Here is an 8,981-nt window from a genome sequence, read left to right on the forward strand (position 1 = left end):
GAAAATTAGGGCCCTTCCTAATGCCCTCATTTTATCTTGATTACCTCTGTAAGACCCTCCTTCCAAATACAGTCACATTCTGAGGAACAGGGGTGAGGACTTCAACATATCTTTTTGGTGGGGGAGGGGCACAATTCAACTCATAACAAGGGTCTAACATAAAGTTGACATAGTCATATAGAAGTTTAATGATCACAAAGTAAGTTGACCATTAAAATAGGGTTATTATTTTTGTTATATTATTTTCAGCATTCTTCAACATAGCAGTGTATCTTCTCTATTTTACCCACATTAGTCTCTTCTCCTCAATTGAACTTAAGTTAATTGACAAGAAAAGCCATGTTTTATTTATTTACTTTTAGATGATTATATTAGTCTGCTAGGGCTACTGTAACAGAATACCACAGACTGGGTGGCTTAACAGCAGAAATGTATTTCCTCAGTTTTGGAGGCTAAAAGCCCAAGATCAAGGTACAAGAAGGGTTGGTTTCTGGTGAAATGCTTCTCCCTTGATTACATATGGCTGCCTTCTCACTTTGTCTTTGCATGGTTTTTCCTCTGTGTGTGCATGCCTGGTATCTCCTCCTCTTCCTAGAAGGACATCAGTCCTATTGAATTTAGTCCTTACCACTGTGATCTCATTTACACTTAATTATCTCCATAAAAGCCCTATTTCTAAATATGGTCACATTGGGCATTAGGGCTTCAACATATGAATTTAGGGGGACACATTTCAGTCCATAACAATGATATTCTGTTCTAAGCAGGAGTTTAGCCATGTGGTAGCAATTAATGTGTTCCATTTAGCAAAACCTTCACCTAGTCACTGGAAGAAGAGAAAAGAAGCTCTCAAAAGTCTATGTGGGGAGGGTGGTGGAGAGTATTCTTCATAAATTCTCTAGTTGCATTATTTTTCTTTACATGTCACTAATTCGAAGGACAAATATGATGTGAACTTCTAGATAAAGTCACACCATAGAATTACCTAAATATTTGTTTCAAGCCTGGTATTCTGCTGAATAAAGAGAAGGATCTCGAAACAAAATTTATATTTTCCAACCAAACCCTAAGTCCTTACTTTGTTGATGGTCAGCAATCTATGGGTTGAAGGCAAAGCATAAGTCTGGTATGTTTTTTTGAGTCTTCCATTAAAGTTGCCATGTCTCTCCCTCTCAAGTCATGTGTACAAGGCTCTTTGTTCCAGGATGCCGTAAAGACTGACCTCCAGAACACTGTCTTCTTATGCTTTGAAAGACACAGGACTGGCCACAACACAAACCCCTCAAAAGACATGATAAAATCCGCCTGTATCCTGTACCCAGCTCACCTGGGACTCTGGTCAAGTGACATGGTGTCCTCTCACACTCTTCCAAGTGGCAGACCCATCAGTGTCTGTGCAACCTGTGAGGAGCTGGGAATCTCTTATAATTGCCAGACACTCTCTTGCCTACCTGAGAGCTGGGTGCCAGGAATTCTGTTATACAAATGTCCATGAGTGGGGCCTAAGCTGTTTAATTCTCACAGTTTTCATCTTTATTTATCCCATGTTTGGATAAGGGGGGGAGGGGGACGGGATCTAGGGTTGGTTCTCCAGAAAGCTGACGTCTTGTAGAAACTCACTCTGCTCTGATCGTTTCTATATTCTGTGACCACCCCATCAGCATTTACACATTTAGTTTAAAGTGGGTTATTCTGGCACTTTGTTAGTGGCCCCATAACTATCCATTCATCCACTCTTTTCTTAGCAAATCATTTATCAAAGATAACTACTGTGAGCTATACCTGGTACCAGGCAATGGGATATAGGGGTGAACCAAAGAGACTGAGCCTCTGTCTTCAAGGAGGCTATTGAATAGTAGATGGCCTGCCTCCAACTAGAATTGAAGGCAGAAAAAAAGGTCCCTGGAGTCTTTTGTATTCCCCCACAGTGGCTGAGGCAGGGTTGTGCTCACAGCAGGTGCTCAATAAATAACTGGTGAGTCACGAACCAGATGTCCAGGGTCAGCTTTGTTGCCTGGGTAGCTGCTGATTTATGACTCCATATGGTGACCTTCTCTAACCTTCTCATTGCCTTCTCTCCCAACGCTGCATCCTTCTTCCCTCTGCATCTATTCCTCCATTTCTAAGAGCACAAAATGTGCTCCCTTTCCCTGTATCACTCTTCATATCCTGACTAGCCTAAGTAGAACAGAAAAAGTGAAGGAGTTGGGGAGGTTTCTTCCTCTGTTCATGCAGGCTACCAGACAGACTGGCTTGGCTGTTTCTCCAGATGAAATACAAAGTTAAAACCATTCCCAATCACATTAACCATTGTCAGGAAGAAGCTGATTAGTTACAAAGCATGATAATGCAGAGAAAATCCTAATTAAGAGAAATGAGGGAATCTAACACATATCATCAGTCATTGTGCTGTCATCCTTACTCATATAACAAGAGGTGGTTTGTGCCAAGAGTCTGGCTATCACTTTTGAAAGAGAACTATTTATAATTAGAGTTGTGTTGAATATTTAAAAGTTGCAAAATTACCATGTCTCGGGGGAAAATGTCTGTGGAACCATGCAACTGCAAATCCAGAAAGATTTCTGATGCATTTAAGAGCTTCCAATTTTGTATTAAACAAGGAAAATGGGCCATAGCAATTAAAAGAAAAATGTATTTTATAAAACCATCCAGCTAATTAATTGTCATCTCAAAAATGTACTAAGCTTATAGAGCGATGATGAATGCCACACTTAATGATTATTTGGTAAATTGAAATTTGAGGTTCATTTTTTGCCTATTTTATAGACTATTTAATAAATAGTTCTTCCTATGTCCAGCGCCATTTATCTAGCACCTCTAGCTATCCACAATACTAGAGAAAAAAAACACGAGAAATAAAGCCCTAAGTACCAAAATAACTATTACAAAGCCCATGCGCTTTTATTCACTGGAAAGCCCTCAGAGCCTCACTGAGACACTTATTTTTTTTAACTTTATATTATAAAAAATTTCAAACTATAGAAAAGTAGAGAGAAGAGTATAATGACTCACTCTACCCATCACACAGCCTGGACAAATATCAACTAATGGTTAATCTAATTTCATTTACACCTTATCTACTTCCCCTCTCAACCAGATTATTTTGAAACTTATGCAAGATGTAAAACTTCATCTGTGAATATTTCAGTTTGTACTTCTAAATGATAAGACTCTAAAAACCTCCCATGAAAATGACAATTATTACACCTAAAATAATTAATACAATCTTAATAACAGCTACTTTTCCACTCCTTATAGACACAATTGTATCAAGCTTGCATGTGTAGCTTTCTTTCCTTTAATCAACTCAGAGGAGCAAATTAGATGTCAGCAGGGGATGGTGATGGGAAGGGAGGCCATGTAGCCACCTACCAGCTGAAAAATTTAATTTCCTTAAGGCTTAATTGTTCCAAAAATAAATATGGTTGATATAATGTTTAAATTAGAGATGACATAATATATGTGAAGAATCCAATACAGTGCCTTACACACACATAAGAGTGTGAAGTCAGCTATTATACCTAAAATGTTTAAAATAAAAATATCAGCAGTATAAGAAGTAAATTTTCTGGAAATTTACATAGATAGCTCATCGAGGACCACCTTGCTTTTAAACCATCAAAGGATAATTTTTGAACACATCCTATGTAACTTAGCTTTCGATGCCACTACTGAGCACACACTCCTGGAAATAGTGTCTTCTCTTGACTTCTGTGATGCCAAAAATCCTTTCTGGCTGCCCTTCTTAATGTCCGTTGTGGGCACCTTCTTGATACGTGACAATTAAATGTTTGAATTCTTCAAAGCCTAGTCTTAATTCTAGTTTGCTTTCTTTTCCCCTCTACATTCTCAGTAGTTTTTTGTTTGTTTTTTCAAATTCCATGGCTAAAAACACCACCTATATGCTAGCAACTCAAGCCAGATCTTACTTCTCAGCTCTAGACTTTATAACCAACTCCCAGACAGATATCTTCACCAAAATGTTTCATAGTATTTCATGAACCTGTCCATAAATTTGTTCCTACCTATCTCTGCTTTAGACATCTATTGCTCTATAATGAATCACTCTAAACATAATGGTTTAAAACAGAAAAGTATGTTTTCTCATAATTCTGTAGGTTATTTGGATGGTTCTACTACTCCATGTGGGGCAAATAGGGTGTTAGGATGCCTGGAAGTTCCAAAATTCACATGGCTGGCAGCTAATGCTGCCTGCTAGTGGGAAGTCAGCTGGGGTGATGAGCCACAGTATAGTTCTCCTCCCCATGAGCTTTTCCAGGTAGCTGCTTGGGCTGCCTTGCAGGTGGTGACTGGATTCAAAGAAGGAGCATTCCAATACACAAGGCAGAGGCTGCAGCTCTTTGAAGGTCCAGTCTCAGAAGCTGTACAGCATCACTTCACTTTCACTGTGTTCTATCAGGACAAAGCAGGTCAAAGGACCAGCCCAGAGTCAAGGGGAGGGGAAATAAATCTTACCTCTTACTGGAATAATAGTAAGTTCACACTTCAGAAAAACAAACCAGATGGGAGATGTTTTTTGCAGCCATCTTCGGAAAAAAATTTACTACATTCTCTCTGCTTGCATTCTTCCTCCAGAGTTCCCCTTTTCATAAATGGTATCCCCATATGCCCAGATGTTCCTACTATGAGTACCTTCCTTTACCCTCAACCTCTGCATTTCTTCAATCACTGAGTGTTGCCATTTTTACCTCTAAACCTTACAAATCTATTTCCTTCTTTCTATATCCACTATCACAACTTAGTCCAAACCATCATCATCCCCTATCTGGAAACCTGAAATAGACTTTCAATGGTCACTCCATTTCTAGTTTGGCTATCTTTACTCCATTCTTCCTGGCATGGAAGGAAAGATCAGTCCTCCCATCTTTTCACTGCTATTGAGTTCAAATCTTTAACCTAGCCAATGAGGTCCTACATGAACTGCCCCCACCTCCACACACAATCGTTTTCTTACAGTGGCCTATTGTACTTCCCAAATAAATCACAGTCTTTCCTCTATCAGGGCCATCCCCATGCTGTTGTATTTATCTGAAGTGCCCTTCCTCCCACTCTTGACTCAGCTAATCCCTACATCACTTTCATGTCACAGCTAAAACATCATTTTCTCGGGGAAGTTTTTTTCTAACCATTTATATGAAGTTAAGTCACTATTAGACACTCTCACAGTATGGAGTGCCATTAATTTGTAGTACCAATCATAACATAATTAAAGAATTTTTCACTAAATTATAGTTGATTCTGGTCATTGACAGTACTTACGTTCTATAAAGTCACCATGAACACTAAATTAGCAAATACCAAAGTGTGGCTCCCACGGGTAAATACAGGGCTAGGTTCCTACAAGTCTCTGGTCAGGTTCCTGCAAGTCTCTGGTCAGTACATTTTCATCAACTGCTCAATACATAACCTTGTTTTATGGTGTGTCTGTTTAAAGATACCTCATTTAGTGTATACTGTTGATTCATTAGCCCTGAAGTCAGGGTCAATGGCAGCATAATCATGATGGCAGGAAGCTTATCTAATATATTAAGGCACTTCAGCATTCTTGCGCTTAGAAACACTAGACAGCACGTTAGCACTAAGCTTGGGGACATTTTAAACAGAAAACTCACCAAAAAAATGTAAAAAAAAAAATAGTACTAAATCCACCATGAAAAGGATACTTTTCTCACAGTATGCAAACTGAAACAAGAAAGTTAAGTTTTACTTAACCTAGGCGGGGAACATGGGGGCTGGGCAACTCAAATTCTTTGTTGCTCTATGCATGTTTGCAAATGACCCTGAAAATGCTGTGAGTATTGATCTGGGGGGTTACAAATATGCTTTAGTGAGTAGATGAATTTGCAAATATGGAATCTGGGAATAATGAGGGATCAATGGTCCTAGTTACATGAATGCTTTCCTTACTAGGTCATAAACTTCCTGAGAGTAGAGGTCTTATCTGCCTTGTTCACAGCATCCCACTGTGTCTGACACATAGTAGGTACACAATAAATATGTGTCCAATTAACTAACTTATATTATTTTATTCTTCCTTTCAGGATACAAAACTCAATTCTTAACCTTAACTGCCATATTAAAGAAACAATAGGATGTGCTTGGCAAGAGTAAAAGGAATACATAAAGACCAAACTGAGATGAGCTTTTGTTAAATTTGAGTAGGCTTGGTTACAAGATAAGTAGGGACTTCTATAACTGGGCTGCTGAGGAGGAGAAGCTGGGTATGGGTGAAAATCAAGGGATTTTCACACCTGACAAGGTGTAGAACTGGCTCTAGAGAGAGGAGCTGACAATTCAAAGTACAGGTCCAAAACATAGAATGTCTTCTGAAATTGTGCCTGGGCAAAGTAGTCTTCACAGAAGGGTAAGAGAATCAGTGAATAAAAAATTAGATGTGTAGCTGTTTGAATGATTAAGGAAAATAGAAAACTGAGGTAACTATTTAATCAGTATGATACAATGTCGTTTGTCTAAGTGGCATCAAATTCCTTCAGTCAAGTGCACAGTGAAAAAAATTGTTTTGGATGCAAACTCTATTCATAAGAGACATACAGTGGTCTTGAGTTATTTGTGTATGATTTAGCTCCTGGGAGTAGAGAGAGCATGATTTAAGCAAAATATCAAAGCCTGGCTGAGTAGGTTGGATCCTGAACAAGTTGCAGTCCCAGTAAACTGAATGCTTAGGGAAGGAAATCAAAGCAAAGTTACAGCCATACATCCTAGGCCACCACAGGAAGAGCATGCTAAGGCTTAGTGGACCTGTACCCTCAGGTGAAACCGATTCCAAATTCAAAGCAACAAGTCTAATTCCAAAGCCTACTCTTGGATTGGGCTAATATCATAGTGCTCACTCTTACAGGGATTGAGTGAGCTGAGCCTGCAGTGGGACCCATAGGTCATTGTTGCTGAAAGGGACTGGTGAACAAACAGCTTTACTGTTTTGAAAAATTCCATAGTATTAACTGAACAAAAGACTGAAGGATTGACTTTGAAAGGTTTAGAAGATACATTTATTTCAACAGGGATTTATTGAACACCCATTAGGTACAAAAAACGGGGATGTGGAATTGAGGAAAGATCAATGCAAGATGAACGTGTCCTTCATCAAGTATATGAAACTTCAGAAGGCAAGAAATAGCCAATTATGTTAATTTCCTAAGAGATTCCAAAAGACTACAAAGGCTGATGATTTTCTAATTAGCATCCACAGGACTATTGCACAGAAAATCATTTCAAGATATACTAATGGTCCTTGAGAAATAGAAAATGAATGGAAAAAAATGCTTTCAATGAAAGCTCAATCAAAACAAAGGAAACTTGCAAATTCTAAAATGTTCTATGGGATTCCATTTGCATGCATATGCACAAGGTAATCTACACTTGTCCATATCTAGATTACATAGGTAAGCAAACATAATTGCAGGGTTTGCCACCATAAGCACATGAACAGTCCCAAAGAGAGACAACTGAACAATCTATGCTGAAGAGCTAAGTCTGATTTTCCTTACGTTTACTCAGTCTGGGAGTTTAGCCTCACACATGCTGATTTTGCTCCCCAAAATAACACACTCGAAGAGAAAATCACAATCACAGAAAAACCTCATGGGTTCTGTTCAAGAAAACCAGCTGAATTTCTTAAGAAGTCCTTCTACTTCTTCATTAAAATAATGCTACTTACTTGGAGTCGTTTGGCCTTTAGCAACAGGTCATGGTTTGAAAAACACACCTGAAGAACAGTGTTTTAAGACAAAAGAAAGGCTGCGGAACTGTGGGTTGCGTTAGAGTGTTCAGTCTAACACAAACCCTAAACAAAACAAGTATCTCTGATTCGCAGTCCTTCAAGTCCATCTCTCAGCCTACGAGCATGTATTACATACCCTCTGGCTCACACACGCATGTTCATGTGTGCACACATGTAGGATCTTGCACACCCACAGTTTGATCGTAAGCTGTTACTTGATTTTGACCCTTTGGGAACTATCAGGAGTTAACAAATGATCTTATTGCGTGATTTCTTTCTGTCCCTGGTGGTAACTGTCTATAAAATCCTGAGGGACAGTCATTAAGTTTCTTCTCCCCTCCTCTTTCCATCTGAAGACGTTTAGCTTCCTCTCCTGCCAAGATCATTCCCGTTCTTTTTCTATAGCTATCTCCCAAACCCATTTCTCCAGCTACCAATATCTACTATAAATCTAAAATGTCTACCAGGACAACAAACATTGCTAGGAATGTCAGATTCTGGTCAAGGCCCTACAGACCTCTAATACAGTTGACCCTTGAACAATAAGGTTTTGAAGTGTGAAAATCCACTTATATGTGGATTGTTTTCAATAAATACAGTACAGTACTGTAAATGCATTTTCTCTTCTTTATGATTTTATTAATAGCATTTTCTTTTGTCTAGCTTATTTTATTGTAAGACTATAGCATGAAATATATATATAATGTACAAAATATATGCTAATCAACTGTTTATGCCATCCTTTAAACTTCTGGTAAACAGCAGGCAAGTGGTAGTTAAGTTTTGGGGCAGTCAAAAATTATACACAGATTTTCAACTGCACAGGGGTCAGCATCCCTAACCTCCACATTGTTCAAGGGTCAATTGTTCTTAGGCAGGTGTGGAAAGAAGATCACCAATGGTAGAAGCAGAAACTTTGGGTAACTTCTTCACATCCCCTGCCTTTACCATGTCAGTGCATACTGCCTGACTTCCAAATCCCAACACTGTGGGCATTTTCCTACCTCTTGAGCACTCTGCCATCCAAGTGACATACCAGGAAATTAATGCACTCTTGGAATAGTCCCCAAACAATGTCTGATCAGAGTTGGTGTATAATTACCCAGTTCCTTGGCCTGCTGGGGAGCAAAACTCTGGGGTATGTATTCTTCCCTGGCCTCCAATTTCCCCAACAGGATTAAAATCCAGTGGCCATAGT

The sequence above is a fragment of the Ailuropoda melanoleuca genome, chromosome 4 (assembly GCF_002007445.2).
Source record: "Ailuropoda melanoleuca isolate Jingjing chromosome 4, ASM200744v2, whole genome shotgun sequence".
NCBI classification, from domain to species: domain Eukaryota; kingdom Metazoa; phylum Chordata; class Mammalia; order Carnivora; family Ursidae; genus Ailuropoda; species Ailuropoda melanoleuca.